This window comes from Molothrus ater, chromosome 7 (assembly GCF_012460135.2).
Source record: "Molothrus ater isolate BHLD 08-10-18 breed brown headed cowbird chromosome 7, BPBGC_Mater_1.1, whole genome shotgun sequence".
Taxonomy (NCBI): Eukaryota; Metazoa; Chordata; class Aves; order Passeriformes; family Icteridae; genus Molothrus; species Molothrus ater.
The window spans coordinates 15206703-15224116 of NC_050484.2; the positions used below are offsets into that span (position 1 = coordinate 15206703).

Below are 17414 nucleotides of genomic sequence, written 5' to 3' on the forward strand. Positions count from 1 at the left end.
AGAAAGAAATCTGCAATTTAACAGAACTAACTGGTACTTCAGGTATGATTTTTAAAAGATACTACACCTACTATAGACTAAACTTATTTTTCATTTAAATATGCATGACTTGCTGCATTACCAATGCATGAAAATATACCTTGTTCCTTCTTAGAAAGGTAAGTTTTTCTTAACACTCCTATCTGTAGTCTCTGCCTACTTAATGTTTAAGCCCCAACATATAAACTTCATGTTGTGGTTTTTCAGTGATCCTCAAGATATTAATTTGCAAACTGTATTTCTGTAGGCCTCTGCCATGTACTAATCTCTCAGTGGAAATGCTTGTCTGTTATTTAGCTCACCATACTTTTCTAGACCACTTTCCAATGTTGAAGTTTCTAAGTGATCAACTGTTACTTCCAGTAATACAAAAATAGCATGTCATTACCATTTAGCACCAACTGCAAGGATTTAATTTTAAACCATTTCTCCTTTCCCTGACTGAAGAAATGCCTCTGCAATAATTTTTAACCTTTCATCAGCATAATTGCTAAATAATTAACAATGGTTAAATTATAAGAACCTGAGAGATTAGAAAATTATTACTGAAGTATGTATTTCACCAAAGCAATGACCTATATGCATCTGCTTCAAAATAAAAGCAAACTATAATTACTAGCAGCAGCAGCATTAAGTCTTTTTATGTGCTTATTCCCAAGTCATCTGCTTTTGGTCCGATGTTAGGGCATAAACCCATCTCACTGCAAAGGACTACTGTGCTGAGGCTGAGCTCTCCTTCTCCAAGGTTATCTCATAATGCTTTGCAACGCCTTCATTTCCATTAATACAAATTAGTTATTCCACAGAATAAGCTGTGGAAAACAATGTAAAGGCTCTACAATACCTTTCTAATTTTATGGCAGATATTATTTCCTTTCTTCCATTAACTGAGCTGATTTGCATTTGCATGCTGAGCTTTTCTTCAGTTTCTCCAGTCTCATCAATGAGCTCCATGTGCTGATTTTGGATCTGCCTTTTATACACCATTTAGAAGCTGACAGTCCTCAGTCTCTCCCTCCTGTCCCAGCTCTATGAGTCATCAGGATTTACTCACTCTCCTTTGTCTCCTAACTTGGGTTGAAAACTGCACAGTCTGCTGCCATCCTGATGACCCACTAATCTGGCTTCCAACAATGTATGTCCTCTCCTGCCCTTTGTTCCAGGCACTCCCATTCATTCTCCACTCACCACAATCTCAACGTTTCTCCCGCAGCTCTGTGTAACAAGGGGAAGAACAGGAGGTATTTGCTGGTGGGGGTAGGAGAAACCATGGGAGTGTGAATGTGCAGCATAAATCTGTCAGAAGCCTGGCTGATCTCTAAATGATTTATTTTTTTCAGGTCCTTCTCAAGTTCATCCTTTGGGCAAATGTTTGTCTTCCAAGCAGTTTTTGGTAAAATCATGGAAAGTTCACAGTGACTTTGACTCACCATTTTGAGAGTGTGGATATATCTTATATTTAATCACATACTTGCATCTCTCCTGTCCACAATATTCTTTCCACTCTGGTAGTGCTTCTGGTGGTGAATGTGACTCGACAGCTATAACTACCCTTTGAATTGCAATTTCCAATTTCAGTTTCATGCAAGCATCTCAATAGCCACTTCTTTCTTTCTGCATTCTTTCATATATTACAGTGCCATTCATATTCACTCCATTTCTTTTATTCCTGAGGTTTTAGGGGAAGTAGTGGCAGAGAGCTTTTGTTTTGGTTTTTTTTTCTGTTAGAGGTTCCAAGTACACAGTCTGCTGAACTATCGGTAGTGTCTATACAATTCTGATGACCCTTCACTCCTGTCACTTTATTTATGCCTTTGAGCTGTTTAAATCAGAGGCACCTGGATGGAAACAAAGTGAAGTGGCTGCCTGAGCCGTTTTTACAAATAAAAGTAATGTGTCTGGTGCTTCAACTAAATCCCCACCGCTTCCTCCCAGAGTATTTAGCACAAGGGTGTTCAGCAGGCTTTGGCTTTGTTGAACACCTGCTCAGAAAATCTGCTGACTACCAGAGGCCCCAGGAGCACAGCAAGCCCCTTCATGCTTGCTTTTGAAAATGTTGGTCTAACACCAGCACAGCGCTGTGATCCTCTCCGACAAAGTCCTCTACATGCAAATTTTAATCAATGCCATTTCCTCATAAATCCACCCCTCTAGCTTTGTAATTATCAGCACCAGCTCTGAATTGTCATTACACTTCTCATATTGATGTCCAGATTGAAAGTGATATCTTCCTGTGCTGCACAGGAAAGGATTATCACTTAGCTGCTCTATCAGGGATCTGAGAATAGGCTATGAAGCTGATTAGCACACCTTCTCTCTCCTGTGCACAAGGTTCCACCACTGCAGTTTTCCTGCTGTAAAGCTATATATTTTTTATTCCTCATTTGAAACAACCCAAATAAACAAAATCTTCATTACGCTTGTGCAGCACTTTCATTTATAGCTATTTTAATGGAAGTTGAACCAACATCAGCCTTATTTTATTGTGCAGTTCACAAGTAATGTGGCCATAATTGCTGTTTCCCTTTCCTCCTGTGCTAACATTTTTGCAGTCTCCTACTTTTTCTGAGCAACTGAAAACCTCTAGGTCAATAAAAAGAAAGTGACTTTTTGCTGGAATGAGACACAGATGCCTAAGCTTTCAAAACCACTATGAAATAACTCCCCTCTAGAGCAAAAAAGACATGAAATTTGTTGGCAAGAAAGTGCATATACTGTTTCATAGCTAGAATTAAAAAAAAAAGTATGATTTTTATATTATAATTATTTGGAAGATAATTGTGCACATCCTGTTTTCATTACCAATACACAGAGCTGCTTTATTGATTTAATTTTGTCAAAATAAAATGCTTCTATTAGGTTGTTTAGTTTCCTTATGATTGAATGCAACTTGATTATAACTATTATATGTACATATTATTGGTGGTGTTTATTGTTAATATAATAATGAAAATGAGAATATGATCTCATTAAAAAGTACAATCCTTTTACTGCAACAAATGGTAAATATTTTGCATCTTTTATAAAATTTATTTCCAATTCTTTTAATGAAGAGTCTTTAATAGATTTTTGTGAAGTGGTGAGAAAAATCTACCTTTTGTATTTAAACCTGAAATTAGAAATGGAGATTATATTTTTAAAAGACTGTATAGTGACTCAGTACTCAGGATACTGTAGTTTATTAACAATATTGGGAGCTATGCTCTGCCAGGGAAGCCTAAAAAAGTAATTGAAAAAATGCATGATGGCCACCAATAAAAATAAAGATATTAGTTAATATGCAAAACAGAAAAGCTTTACATTTATTGAAGGAGGGAAATTTTAAAGTATAGTCTGGATTAAACCCAAATACAATTTTTTATTTACCAAGTATGACAAAAATAATACTTGGTCTTATTTGTTTTCTGTTTTGCTCTGCTGCAGATTAACTGCTGTGAATGCTCCAAACTGCATATCCATGTCCTGCTCCCTGTGAGAAGCAGAGAAATGCCACACATTTTCAGTTGTCATCTGAGAGGGATCCTACACACTGGCTCTGGAAAGTAAACTACCTTTGGTTAGAACAGCTTGGGTCTGGACTCAAATGGATGCTTTATAGAACAGAGGTATCCAAAGACAGGTTTGTTGGTTTGACTCATCTCTCATTCAGCTCATTGTGCTGTTCCAAAAGACTGCTGATAAATGGAAATCTGCTTTTAAGTCTTATATAATTTGTATAGTGGTATGGTTTATAGGTGATCTAAGGTTCAAAACTGCCAGTGGAGCTACAGAAATATTTGAGAGGAACAGGGCTCCTTGTCGCCAGAGGCAACCTATACAAGATTTGCACTCTGGTGCAAAAAGTATGTCTATTTCTGTAGATATTTTACTGAAACAAGCAACTTCATATACATAAGTAGTCAGCTTCAAACAAGAACACTGATTGTACTGATGAGGCTCAGCAGGACTGAAACAAGAATTATGAAAAGACTTTCATAAAGTCTTCATATGAAAAGACTTTCCTGTTCTATCAAAAATGGTTTAATTTCTTACAATGGGTTGAAAATTAAAAAGAATGAAGGAAGGAGTTGTAGATAACTTCAGGGTAATGTTTGTGCAACTGAAAAATGCTGGTTGATGTCAAAACATTTCTGTGTTATTAAATATCACAGCATAGGTGTAACCTGCCGCATTCCGACAGAGGCTGACATGTTCAAAAACTGGAATATTGGAGGACCCCTGAACTTTGCTGATGCATCAGGGTGAAACCATTTGAAGAATGGCACAGAAGCAGCTTAGAAAACCTTGGCTAATCAAACTTGTCAGACAGCAGGAAAATGTTTGAAGAGTAGGACTGATACCAGGAAAAGCACAATGGACCAATCGAGTACTGTGAGGGAAGGGCATTTATGACTTAACAGGAAGGATTTACTTTTTAACTCAGGCTAGATTTTGATGAATATTTCCTTTGATGGAAGTGCTGGATAAATCAACTTTGTAGGGAGGGAAAGAAGCTGGTTTTGATCTTAGTTATTCCTCCAGCCTAGCTCACTGTGTGACAGCACAAATTAAAATGCATAACAAAAAGCAGTGGCAAGAAGGGCAGGTGAAAGTGAAGTTAGGGCTTATCAAAGTCTGTCTGAGCTGGCCCCCGATGGAGGAAAGCCTATTTAGAGAGACATGTACCAACAGAGGCGTGGGTAGGCAGAATGGGTGCATCGAGAGCCCTTTGAGCAAACCCAGAGCATGCTTGGTAGGAGGGAGAGGCAGGGAGGAAACCTAAACAGAGAAATAAATGCTTAATGAAGTTTCTGCTGTTAGCAGGAGGCAAAGCTGAGCAGGCTGCTTGCTTCTCTCATGGAACAAAACAGAAGTGTAGACTCCAGGCACTAAGCAGGCCAGCAAGTCTGAGTCCAGAAAAGGACTCCACTTCAGCTAGAGAGGTGCTGAGGAAGTTTTATAGAAGAGTGCGCACTAGCACTGGTGACAACAAGTGGCAGGTTCAGGGACCTCCTTCCGTCAGGGCTCATAGGCGGCCAGGCAGTGAAAACATCTGGGGCCTGCTTATCCTAAAGAAGGTTTAAAACATACTGGTCTGGACTGCATACACCTAGCATGCTCATGAATTTTAAGAAGGAAGGTTCATCAGGACGATTTGCTGCTATGTCAGGATAAAGAAAACTGAGAGTTTAATTAATAGTACATTGCGTTTTCAATCTGCTCGCTGGTACATGGGAAGAATATGAGGGATTATAACTAACTTCTCTTTAGAAAGGATCATTTGCCGATATAAAATTTGTTATGAGTATCTAAGGGAAGGGGGTTTTATCTTTTTTTTACATATAGAAATGTAAATTTCCACATTTTGCAAAATTTTATGTAACTTGTATATGATAATATTCTTTAACAATATTTGCTTTTATCAAAGGTTTTCAGTATGACCTTATTAAGTAAAAGTTGTTGCATGATTTTACTAATCTCTGCCCTATTTTCTTCTCTCTCAGTATGAGCTGTTCTGAAATTATGTTCATGTACTAGAAGACAAAGTGCCAAGTACCTAATTTAGTACTCAGCAGTTGCATCCAAATTTCAGTTATTGTATAACACCAAATACTCTAAAGATGACATGCTGAAGAAATACTTGCCTCAGACTGGAAAATTATCAGCACTTTGGATTAGACAGTATTACTCAAATTCCATTTAAATTGCACTTTATTCTCAAGGTGGCCTGAATGACTTTAACAACCTGCTTGTAACCTCCATGACTAAGATAACTATTGCAGCCTGATTGCCCACAATTGTGCAGGAAAAAAAAAAAAAGATACAGGAAGAGTTTTACAAACTACTTGTGAACTATGCAAAAAAAACCAACAAAACAAGGATCAATCAGTGGGATTTTAAAACACTTATGTGGATTAGAAACATGTACTCTGATTAGGCTCCCAGGGCTTTTGGATGTGTTTAAAAATCCTTGCCATTCTGACAAAGATTCCAGAAATAATTTATTTTAAGGATAAACATACTTTATTATATTTGAAATGACCCTTTCAAAATGCATTAAAGAAAAGTTTGTACACAAAAATTTTGATAAAACAGTGAGAAATATACTCCATGCATTCAGAGATGCTTAATTTTTTAATTATAGCTACAGGTATAACTACTTTCTTTGAAAATATAGTTGGATTTTTAGCCATGATATTCTCTCTGTCCTGAAGGGAATTTCTGATTCTGGGTGAACATTGAATATAGAGTAATTGAACACCAAATAACACTGAATCTCTATAAAATAAGCTCTTTTTGACTCAAAGGGTTACAATTTAAAGCTTCTACATGAACATAATAAACTATGAAGTCAGGTAGCTCTAAGGACATCTATACAGATACAGAGAAGAATTTTAACCAGCTCAGCAACTCACTCCTAAAAATTACTTTTCTCTGAAAGTGAAGAGCTCTGTCTCTTATTGCCTCTAAAAATAGCTCATATTATTTATCCTCTTTCAATTCACTTTTGCTAACAATGATTGTGATTAGTGTTAGTGTATAAACTAACCTTGAAGCATGCTGTTGTTTGTAATGTAAGAAATTCAAGCCATATGAAGAGGAACCTATGCAGAACCTTTACTTACTCGTATAAATGAATAGTTTTTGTCAATGTAGAAAGAAGATTTATTTAGGCTTAGAGAAAAGGCTATTATTGGGAAACTCCTTTCAGTTTATCCTCTTTCCAAACACTTCCCTTATTACCCTCTAAAGAAATGTAGAGATGAGTTTTTTTCTCAAGAAGGTCCTTGGTAACATCACCATGTCAGAACTGTGCTAAAATGTAGAATTACACAATAATGCACACAAAAATTGTAAAGCTGTCTTTGTCTTCCCCTTTTCTAAGACCACACAAGTACAGGACATCCAATTCTCAATCCCTGACACATTGCCATCTAACCTCTTTTATGCTGTGAACATTTTGCTAATAGTTAATTTTGAAGCTGGAAATGAAATCTAAATCTAATGTAAGCAGAAATGGTGGTGGTACTGAGTGTGGCCTGCCTCTGCAGTGCTAATACACTGACACTCCATAGCTGAAGAGCAAGGCAGCTGCAGGGAAATGGTAATTGAGTCTCATTAGAAAAATCCCGTTCTTTCCTTTTTTGTGGTGCAAGCAGAAGAATGCATCATGGAGCTGCAGCTATGGTTCCAGGAGAATATTTGATGCTTTGTAGAGGAGTCATTCAAAATGTCATTGACTACCAGCTCTCTCTCTGTTTTCCTTCTACAGTTAGCATTTCAGAGTCATGTCTTCTCACATCTGCTATGCCTCATGCGATAACTAGTATGGTAAGTACAGTTCCTCTTCTTCAGCAAACACCAGCAGTGATCCCTGATCAGATTGAGCTATTGGGAGACAGAGCATGCTGCAGACATCCCACCCAACCTGCTCAGTGGTATGGCACAAACACCTAACAGAACAGGCAAGTTCGTCCTCGTGTCCTTCCCCTGTGGTCACGAACATGACCTGAGACATGCCCATCTCCATTCTGCTGCTGTGTACCTTCTGACTGAAGCTACAGGGCAGGATCCCTGCCCTTCTATCCCAGGTCATGTTTGTGGCCACAGGGGAAGGACATGAGAAGCGACTTTCTTGTTATGTCAGGTGCTGTGCAGAAAGGAAGGCATTCCCCCTCGTATCAAAAATGCTCAGGGTCTACTGCCATTTTCCCTTCGCAAGATGAAATAAATTTGTAAGGAAAATATGTAAATTTCATATTTAAGAAATCTGAGCAGCAAAATACTAAGCACAGATAGCTTTGCTTACTTTTAAATATTTCTCAGGAAATGCATAAGACCAAGTTATGAAGACTGCATTTCACAGAAAATAAAAAGTAACTAAAAAAAGTAACAAAGTCACTGCCGAGTTTGCTGCAGGAAGCACAATCCAACAGCCTCCAGTACTTGGAAGGATATGATGAGATCAGGGGATACTTTATTGTTTCTACCTGAGCATTAAGAAGCACATGAAAAAAACCCACAAAACACTCTAGATTCTTCAGAATCTTGCAAAGTTTCATACTACTGTATCTCATTACAGGCATATCATTAATACCTTTATAAAATGAAGGGTTTATCTTTTTTATATATAATTGAACTGAAGAACTTCAAAATCATGATGAAGCTTTTAAAATATTGTTTTACGCACCCTCTGATAAGTACAATAAAACATAGATCCTTCAAAATCTGCTAGTGCTGCCTACACAGAGTGCCAGGCTTTCAGCCTGTGCTAGTCAGTAAACAAAATCTCATGGGTTTGGGCTATTTGGGACTCGAGTTTCAAATTCTATTAAGAGCACAATTTAAGGCTTTGTTGTAATTGTTTCAGGAGAAACAATCACTCCTCAGTTCAGGATTAAAACCTAGTATTTGTGTTTAAAGGGGCATTTCAAATCTCACTGCTAATAGGTGAACGTGGCTTACCTTCAGAAGCCAGTGAATGGTAGGTCATGTACTGAATTCTGCAGATCATTTGTTTGTTCCTGTGATGTTTTGAGTATGCACTGAATGCTTGTATTTTTCTGTCACTTTCACTTCCCAAACCTCCTGATACTGTTTATCCTCATAGAAGGGGCTTTTTTCACTGTTTTTCCAACATGAATCTGCTGTATGACAAACACATAAGGTTTTAAAGTAGTACATGCCTCTGCTTCTTACCTGTGAGTACGATGATGCCATCTTGTTATGATCAGAAAGCTCCATATGGAAAACATTCCACAGCTTTTATTTACGATTCATTGCTGCCAGTCTATACTTACCCCACTGCATGTAGGTATTTGCTTACTTTCAGTATATACCTTTTATGAACTGGTCTGCTCTGTAAGTTACATCTCTTGCCAATACACTGGATACTGCTGGCTTACATTAACTTAACTGCTCACATTCATTTTTGTGCTATAAGTAAAATTAATTGCCTATCTCTTGCAGGGAGATGTGGATGCAAATAGCAAGCAAGGTAAATCATTCCAGGTGGAGGATTTCCAGACCACCAGGTGCAAGGCTATGCCTAGCAGCATCTCCCTTTCCCAGGGGCAAGAGGGAAGGCATATCACAGGCCTGTGGGGTGCTGCACAGGATGGCCAGTGTCACATTTGTCTGACCAGTGCCACCACGAGTTGGTGTCCAGTAGAAGTGTATGAGGGGTTGTTTGTTTTTCTTTGAAGGCTGATTTTTCTAGAAGTGCAACAATTGAAGCTGGAAGCAGTAACTCTGTTGTGAGAGCACTGCTCTGCCTCGTAACAAAGGCTCTGTTGTGCTGGCACACAGCACAGTGCCCAAAGCTCAGGATGTTTTCAGCCTATTTGCTTTCATTTGTATTTGAGTTAATCTGGCACAGCTGCTGGAGAATAACACCATATATTAAGGGTCATTTTAATCAAATGGATCCTTGATACTCTGATTTCTTCCTACTGGCAGTTTGCATGGAAAAGGCAATTAACTACAACTCTAAACTGATGGCATGACCTTAAAAAAATTAATTATGTCAGATTCTGTCCTGGCAACTCATTCAGATGAGTATGCATGGAAAACAAAAGTCATAAAACCTGTTGCAATATCTTTATATCTAAACTAGCATATCTCCAAACAGAGTACAAATGAGTGACTTTTGGGTATTTCTCTCTTATGGAAGGCACTGCAAGAATTCTGTTCCTCCTCTGCAAGAGAAACCTTGTTCTGTCCTTAAGAAAATACTCCAGTTGGGACCAGAAAAATGGAGAAATAGCGTTTATGTCCTTTTGGCCTGAATTCCTTTCCCTCTTCCTCCTCTTCTCTCTCCCACTCTTCTCCTCTCCCAAAAGTAACCATAAGAAAATTTTAGTATTGATGAGTTCATGTGTACTGAAAATTTGAGATCAACAAGGCAAAGCAAAACCACCCAATTTATAGTATAGGCTATGTGACAGGAATGGTACACAGAGTGTAATAACTGCACTGTGGAGGATCTTTGACATGTGAAATAAGAAAGAGAAATTGACAATCAGCTGTAGTTTTTCCTTTGTTGATTTTTGTCTTGCTCCTTTAAAAGATACGTCAGCGATTCCCACTGAGCTTTCACATGTGTTGGGCAACAGATCACTTACCTAGTGTTCTGAATTACTATTTTTCCTTCAGTCAGAGCTTACAAAGATATAGCCTGAGGGATCTCAAGTAAATATTGATGAATAGTGAAAGCTTCTATTATCTTAACTTTTGCTCACAAGTATGCAATAAGCATAAATGGGGAAGAGTGATCTAAAAGTTCTATCTGGCACATTCTTAAATCATTAGTGAACACACTTAAAATATTGCTAAAGTTTTCCTCTTTTAGTAAAGTTAAACATAATTTATTTGGTTCTATACAGCAATTACTTTTGTTGGGAAGCTGATGAAGATAATTTATCTCTGTTTATCTCTACAGGTTGTGAAGGAAGTAATTTTGCCCTTCCTCTTTCTTTACTTCTGCTGTCTTAAATATTCTTCCAGGAAAGAAAGGTCTAGCAGAGAAGGTATGTTCTCAAGGCTGGCAGGCCTTGGCTGAGAGGCCTCATCTGAAAATCTGAATGACAGTATCTTTAGCTCATGCACATCCAGTGGGTGGTGTTGCTGAGAGAGGGACAGCTTTGTGAGTTAGCAGCGGCCAGGGATGAGCTCAGTACCACAGGCGAGCCCCAGTGGTGACGGTGAGGGTGATGGCTTCAGCAGATGTTGACTGGACAGCAATCAGGAAAGGCGGTGAACAGAGGAGGTTATGCAAACTCTTGTTTTGAGGGAAGAAACGAAGCAGTTGCTTCGTTGCTTTTCATACTTAGAAAGAGATTCAGTAAATTACATTCAACTGGTCTGGAAAAACCAGGAGCGAAATTATGGTTAAGATAGAGTTTGCAGAAGCCAATTTTTTTAAAAGCCATTAGGTTACCTAATGATGTATTCAGCTAGGAGATTCAAGACTCCAATCTGTCCTAGAGTGGTTAGGCTGAATGCAAGGCAAGTGTCCCAGCCAGCTTTCTTCACAGAATTTCTTTCTGCATTTTTACTTCTATTATTTTAATCTTAGTATGACAGAGTTTTAGGCTGTGTGTCCAGGAGCTAGACAGACAATGGGTTATTATCTGCCATCGGAGGGGAAACAAAATACACGTCAGTGCTGAATTGGACTAAAAGATCCTCGTCGGTCCCTTCCAAGTCAGGGTATTCTATGATACATTCAGGATATTCTGCGATACTGTGGGTGCTGAAGTGTTGGTGTTGAACGGCCCTGGGGCAGCCGACACCTGCCTGAGGCACTGGCAGCGTTCACCTGGGGGCCGCTGGGCTCGCATTCAGCACGCACAGCGCGTCTCTCCACAGAGCACAGCGACAGTACTGTTATCGTAACGCGGCTGCCAGTGCTGCAAACTCCGCAGTCGGACGGACTGCCGCCTGTCCCACGCTGGCTATTTATCACGGCCGTCCGTAGCTGCGGGGGCCCGGGCCGGGCGGGGTCGCGGCCTGCGGGCGCAGCGCTCGGCCGGGCCGCATTGTGTGCCGGCGGGCGGGGCGGGGCGGGGCGGCTCGGGCCGAGCGGCCGCGGCGGCTCCGCGCGGGGCGGGCGGCGCGGCGGCTCCGCGCCCGCGGGCGGGGGCGGCGCCGAGCGAGGGCAGCGGAGCGGGGGCGGGCCCGCCAGCGCCCGGCGCTCGCCGTCTCCTTGCCGACGGAGGAGGGCTCGGAGCCGCCCCCGTCCCCAGGGGCTGCCGCCGGGCTAGCGAGGCGGTGCGAGGCGGCCGAGGTTAGCCACCGCAGCCCGGCCGGAGCGGGCGGGTCCAGGCTCCGCCCCGCGTCCTCCCAGCCCGGGCACCCGCAGCGCCGCATCGGGTGAGTACCCGCGCTCCGGAGCGGCTCTGCCCCGGCCCCAGCCCCGCGGAGGGCGGCGCGGGCCCTGCGGCCTGGCCGCGCTTTGTTCCCGGGCGGCGGCAGCGGCGGTGCTGGCGCTGCGGGGCGCTCCGCTCTGCCGGGCGGCCGCGGCTCGGGCTCTCCCGGGCGGCGGCGGGGCCGTGCTGCCGAGCGGCTCCGGCCGCGAGCTCGCCCCGCTTCCGCTTGCTGCCCCGCCGTGCGTGCCGCGGGCCGCTCGCCTGCAGAGGCACGGCGGGTCGGTGCGGCCCGGGGGAACCCGTGCAACAGGTTCGGGCATTGTTCGAGCTGCCGCGACGGACGTGGCGGCGGGGGGGCTTCCCAGGGGGGCTCCCGAGTGGCCGCCGCCGGCGGAATGTTTGCCTTTGTGCGGGCGCCGCCGCGGGTGTCGCGGCAGGCCCGGCAGGGAAGGAGAGGAGTTTGGGCGAGGGGAGGCAGCCGGGGGCGGGAGTTGGCTCCCGGCGGGGATTTTGGCGGTGCGGGGCCGCCGGTCCGTCCGGCGGGCTGGGGACGAGTCACGGCCGTGTCACGGCCGCGGCGTCGGACGCTCCTGGGTTTCTGGAAGCGCTGCCTGGTCGGGAAGCTGATTCACTGCTGAAGACGTGGTTGCTCATAGCTGTGGTTACCCTTTCTTTGATTTTTCACACGTCTATTGTCCAGCAGTTTTGTCCTCTCCCCCATAATTGCAGTGTCCTTTTCTACCCCCTAACCGAGCTTTTTAGCCAGGCAATTTTACGAAGGAGCTGCACTAAAGCACTGTTTTTATTAAAGAATTTAAACGAGTGTATGGAAGCAAGAGTGGAAACAATTAGGGGACAGTGGTTCTTTATTTTTTTGACTTTTTGTAAGTTTTATAATGAGCACAATTGATGAGGTTTATGTGGGTATGTATTAATAGATGCTTTTGTCTGTTGCTCTCTCTTTTTTCTGCATCCCAGAGGAAATATTGGTCCTCTCCATTTTTAGTATTGCAGTGTCTGCAGTGTCCTCACAATTGGATCTTGATTTTGTTCGGGCATTAAAATTCACAGTGATGAGGAAGTACTGGGTTTTTCCCCCTTTTCTTCCTTCCGTGACATCTCCTGCTAAGATTCAGTGTTTAGTAAATAATGAATACTGTTACTACTTTATAGGATTACTGGTAGTTATTAATTACTGTGCTAATAAGGGTTCCCCTTTATCTGAATACAAGCATTTATAGTCCTAATGCCATTGTCTGTACCAAGCAGAAGCTGAAGAGAGAAAAGGGAGAAGGTGGACTACAGAATAGAGCTGAAGCTTGCTCAGAGAGGCCTATGGCTTGCTGAGGTGCTGGTCATGCCTTGCTCTTTCAGGAGAAAAGCAGCGAGGCAGAGCACTGGAACAGGCTCCTCAGGGAGATTGTGGATTGTCTTCCTCTCTGGAGACATCAAACCCCCTGCCTAGCCTGGGCCAGCACCAGCAGTTACACAGGAGTGTGTCCAAATGGGGTTCCATTAGAACCATTCAAATAGATGATCTCCAGAGGTCCCTTCCAGTCTTAATAATCCCGTGATTCTGTGAAAATCTTTCACCAAAACTAAGAGTAATTACAGTGTGGTATTAGGGGTGGATTTTCGGATTTTGCACAATTCTTTATGTCATTGATTGCTGTTTAAGGAGTGCTGTAAAATCATCTCAGCTGTTTTTCTTGGGGTAGTTTACTAATAGATGATACTTTGAAGTTTAATTGATCAGTAACATCAGTTTTCCTAGAAGTGCAATTTAATAAGGAAATATATATATTTTTGAATTTGTAGGCTGTAATTTTAAATTGGCTATGGATTCAAATTTCTCAGTTAAGCTTATGTAAACAAGGGAAATTCACATAGTTCTGTCATTTTCTGTCAACAAAATAAAGGAGTCAGGTGAATTTCAGCTCAGTTTCAGTTGGCTGTTGCTTGAGAGTGGTAGTAGGAAGGGAAACCAGAGGAATTTCTGTAAGAACTTTAATACAGTGCTACCTAATTGTCACGAAACTTTAGGAATAGATTATAAAGAGGGACATCTTTATTCCCCAGTGATGATTCGTGGGGAAATACAGAAGACCTTCAATAGGCAGCTTCGGATAAAGTGGGCAGAGCCTACCCTGGAAATGATGTTGCAGGATTTCCAGTGTGAATGTACTTAAGCTGTCTCAAGGACTTGCTGTTTGCATTTTTGTTCCCAATCTATAGGTGTGTCCTCTTGCCTTCTTTCCCATCTTTTTGAGGCTGACTAGAAAACTTCCATTGATAGAATGGCGTTTTCAGTTTAAAATTTACTGTGAGTTTGATTACTGTAATAGCTGATCTACCAGTGAAGTGTGTTCGTCATCTTGACTTTGCCTTTTACACAGCATACACTAATTTGAACTTCTGGGGTTTTGTTGTTGGTTTTCATTTCATGGGTGGAATTTGATCAAGTTACAAGGTTTCGTGCAAGTCTTACAACATGTGCTGAGGTTTAACATCTGATGCTTGTATGTTGATTCCACATCTTCTAATACAAAGAGAGACTATTTATATTTTCTTACTCAAGTTATACTTTGCCTTTTAAAATTTTATAGCAGTGAGTACCTTTGTAGAAATACCTTCTTCCTCTTCACAAAACATCTACTAACACTGTTGTATTTTCAATTTAGCCTAAAACTTCGTGTAGGTTACCTCTGATTGAAAGCATACCACAGGGATTCTGGTTCTTGTTACTTTCCCACTGCTTCCGGTGCTGCCTCAGGAGCATTGCCTGCTAACTATAAACAATGTTGATGTCTACCATATGTTTTGGTAGAAAGTGCAGGGTTCCTGCTGTCCCACTGAACTGAAATGTCTGGCTTACTAGTATTTGTGAATATACAACAGAAATGTTGACTCCCCTATCATATAGCTCTGTAAGAAACTCTTGTTTTCAATCTCCAAGGAAATAAAGTTTTAGATTGAGTAGCAAAATCAAAAAATATGGTCAAATACTTTTTTATTTAAATTTACAGAACCCGGGATCTGGAGCTCAAACTTGTAACCCTAGCAGACAGTTTTGCATTCCAGTACCAATGGTAAGTAAGATAGGTCTCTTCCAAAAATAAATCTTTATAATTTTCATGCATTATGTTTGGTTCTTATGAAGCCTTGATACTGATGGATATACTGCCTAGAACAACATCTTTGCAGCTGGTTTTGTAGAAACTTACTTAGGCTTTAACTCATGCCTTCTTTAACTTACCTGCTTTACTTTGTTTTCATTTTGTGACTTCTAAAAAGTCTTTAAAAGGCACTATAACATAAACAAACCTGGTAATAAAGTTAAATTCCATTGTTTGGCCATGCAGCTCACAGTGCAGCTTGTGTTCCTGTGTCTCTCACGTAGTGGTACTGTCTCACAAGGAGAGTGGCTCAGATGTGTTAGAAGGTGTTTAAGCATAAGACTGGAGACAAGTGAATTCTGCTTTTAAGAGGTTTCTTGGTAGTGGGTGAGAGTAGGAAAGAAGTTTTAATAGCATCAAGGTAATTGCTGCTCTGATGGTGTTGATAAGCTTGTGCTGGAAGATAAATGAGAGACTTGGGAGCCTTGATTGAGCAAGTAGAGAAATGTGTTGGCAAAGCTTTTTGCTCTTCAGACTAAATAAGAGTGAGAGATTTTTGAAGTGAGGGTAACCTTACAGCAGACGCTAAACTCAACAAGGAAGCAAGTGAAAATCAATCTGGAGTGTTGTTTTCCTGTTTCCAGGTGAGAAGATGAACTGCTGCATTTTGGACAAGCTGAAGTTTGGAATGCTGGGACATAATCAACCCATTAAGAAGGAAATTACAGTAGTTAAGAGGAGATGAAGGTATGACTTAGGGCTTTGCAGAAACGATAATTCAAGGGAGATAGATGTAGTAAGTATGTGAGAATTCAGAGCCAAGATCACTTCCTGTGATGTTGGCAGAGTGGTATTTGAGATGTGTTCTTAGTGAGGTATCATGAAGGATAAGTGTTGACCAGACCAAGTAAGGCCAAAGCAAAAATGTGTTCCAAGAATAAGATAAATGGGTTTGATTTTAGCTTGATGTTTTGGTCACTAAATGATATCTATGGCTGAACTTGAGACCTCAATGCAGGTTGTCTGTTTTCTTTCCGCTGGTGTTCTGTTTGCTAATTCTTTCATTTTGCATTCTCACTTATAAGAGTACCACTGGAAAATGTGTAAATGTTGCATCTATGCAGGATGTTCCAGGCAGAAGCTTAGAGAGCTTGATTTTATTTTCTCTGAAGCATGTGACAATTTATGTATTGGTTTATTGATTTATTTGTTGCTAGTGGAAGGCTACATGTTTTATTTTGAGGGGGTAGAAGAGAGGGAGAGGTGTTGTGATTACTGCAAGTGATTGCGATGGCTGATTTAATTTGTGATTTGCAGTTGAAATGTTCGGAATTTTTAGTCTGAGTATAAAAACTGAAGACATCCATGAAAGTTAAGATTTATTTCTCCTGTACCCACTAATTTAAGGACATCTTAGATAATTATTTTAGCTTTGTAGAGCAGTGAATTCATAGATTTCTGAAATATGTGAAGAAGGTATTTATTTACCAGATCTGGAATATTTAAGTCTCTTGTACTTTCATGTTTGGTTAACATTAGCAAAATTTTCAAGTTATTTCTTATTGAGGGGATTTTTATCATTACTCTTACCATAGATACTTTGTGTATTGTGCAGTGAGAACATAACAGTAATTTTTTTTTTTTTTTAAGGCAGAGGAAATTATTCAGGGTGTTTCAAAGGTCTGCACAAAATCATACTCTTCAGCTGATAACTTTTTGGTCAGGTAGCAAAACCGAGAGCTTTAGGGATTTGTAAACAGACTTTTTATTAGCCCCTTCTTCATTGTCATCTTGTTTTGGTCAGTTTCCTCCACTCCTAAAGAAAGACTGCTTTTGTGTCTGCTGCACAAGATGGCTTTCAGTGTAGGGGAGCATTTCTTTTTGCTTCCACTCAGTGGAGTGTCACTATGCTGAGTTGGGAATTGAATCCTGGGGCCCTGAGCCACATGCAATTGTAACCACGCCAAATATGTGTATTGTTATGAAGTGGTAGATTGTTTTCTTATATAAGTGTTGCAAAAAGAACAAGAAGTTCTAATCTTGCACCCCAGAGGAAAGTGTTTTTCATTTGTTCCAGACTGCCAGCAGTTGCACTCATCAGTACAGCTGTTTGTCTTTTGGCTGCCCATGGCCTGGATTGTCCAGTCTCATTCCACCCACTGTCCTAGTTCATTTTATGAACTACTGAAGGCATAGGAGCTTTCTGATCTTTCATCACAAACTGGTTTTGGACAGTTCCTTAAAGAGCTGGTGATAAGGTATTTATTTTTCCAAGCACTTGTGACTTGTATGTTGGTTTGGTCTTGTTTGTTGGGGGTTTTGTGTTTGTTTGGGTTTTTTTTAAGAAGGAGGAGCTAGGGGAGGACTAGTTTTATTTTACTATCTGTAGGTTATTTTTCTTCCCCCTAAC

The 17414-nt window shown here is 41.1% G+C and overlaps 1 protein-coding gene across 4 annotated transcripts in view; it reads left to right on the plus strand.

Annotated features, from left to right (window-relative positions):
• The first annotated feature begins 11721 nt into the window (after positions 1-11721).
• SESTD1 (SEC14 and spectrin domain containing 1) overlaps positions 11722-17414 on the plus strand; it is a 50882-nt gene continuing 45189 nt past the window's right edge. The window contains exons 1-4 of one of the 4 annotated variants that reach the window (XM_036386609.1): positions 11722-11892; positions 14915-14977; positions 15649-15751; positions 17082-17262. The gene's annotated coding sequence lies outside the window, so the exon portion shown is untranslated. The remainder of the gene's footprint in view (positions 11893-14914; positions 14978-15648; positions 15752-17081; positions 17263-17414) is intronic. The other 3 variants (XM_036386608.2, XM_036386610.1, XM_036386611.1) reach the window with 3 other exon arrangements.